Below are 1455 nucleotides of genomic sequence, written 5' to 3'. Positions count from 1 at the left end.
GAGAGGGGAGCTCTCAACCTTCTTCATACGGCTGCATCGGCCCTTCACCCTCTGCAATAAGCTTGAAATCAACTGGGTGGGGGGCTGGGCAGGTTCCTCAGCATCGTATGGTATTCCAACAAGAGCAGAGGGGGCTGGGAAGATCCCTCATCAAAATGAGGAGTTATAAAAGAAGTAGAGTTGGGCTGGGCAGATTGCTCATCAGCATGTGGGATTCTAGCAGGTACAGTAGGGGATGGGGGTTGGGCATATTGCTCTTCAGCATGTGGGATTCCAGCAGATACAGGAGGGGAGGGGGGCTGGGCAGATTGCTCTTCAGCATGTGTGACTACAACAGGAGGGGAGGGGAAAATTCCTCGTCAGCATGTGGGATTATAACAGGAAATGAGGGGGACTGGGCATATGCTTCTTCTAGTACTATGCCAATATAAGCACTGTCATTTTCATTTTTTTCAATTTTATTCTATAATTTCAACGTCTGATCTTGCAGACCCGAAACTTCAACAGTAATTGTATTAAGAGTCCTCCGGAACTCCCTGAACCATTTCTCCTGTCATTCGATAAGATCAATTAGTGCTTCGAGGTTCTTATTCATTATATTGAAATTCGTACTGGGGCACTCTCTCCTTCAACAACTGGCCCCATATCAAATGTTATAGAAGGCTCTGCTCTAATTTCAAGCTGACGAATTTCAGAAATATCAGGAAGTCCCTCATCTGGATTGGCTACGAAATTTTGTTCCTCCTCTTGTAGGTCCAAGAATTTATCATTGACCTGTAAGACATTTCAGGAAACAAAAACCTTAATTACTATTCTAAAAATAAGTTATTCAACAACAGTGTAAATGACTTGCTTGTACATTGGTCAGCCTCTTAAAGGCCACACCTATGTGCAAGGAGTTCAAGCTAACAGTTGTTGGCCATCTCAACATCCTCGGTCTGGCCTCAGCATTGGCAGGCGTTACCACAGATGTATGCTTAAAAAATTAGAGCTGCATAAAATATACACAATATTGACCATAAAAGATAATTAATAAACATTAACCATGTTTAGGTTCTACAATATGCTGACCGTAAACAAATAAAGAAACCCATTTATGTATCCAATCGGTTTGTTCCTCAATAATTTGATGGCCACTGCATTGATTTTCTCTATAAGAAAATCACAGTGCGCAGCCGACCAATTAAATGAGGCAAAAATCTCTATGTTCTCCCCAAAGTTGTTAAGTCCTTCCGGTACACTAAAATTGCTCGAGCAGAAAAGTAGATTAGATAACAAAAAATTTATAAACAATTTAGCAAAAGGGGTAGAAGACCCCCCTCTTGCGAAGTCCAAGAGATTGTTCCTCATCTGCTAGGCATCCACGCCACAAGACGGACGTTTGCTCCACTTTGCCACTGCACCTCTATTTGGCATGCAAATTAGCAGGGAAACTTCATCGGGCCACAACCGCAA

This window comes from Phalaenopsis equestris, unplaced genomic scaffold (assembly GCF_001263595.1).
Source record: "Phalaenopsis equestris unplaced genomic scaffold, ASM126359v1 Scaffold232685, whole genome shotgun sequence".
Lineage (NCBI taxonomy): Eukaryota > Viridiplantae > Streptophyta > Magnoliopsida > Asparagales > Orchidaceae > Phalaenopsis > Phalaenopsis equestris.
The sequence above is the reverse complement of the archived record's forward strand: the minus strand, read 5'-3'. Positions refer to the sequence as shown.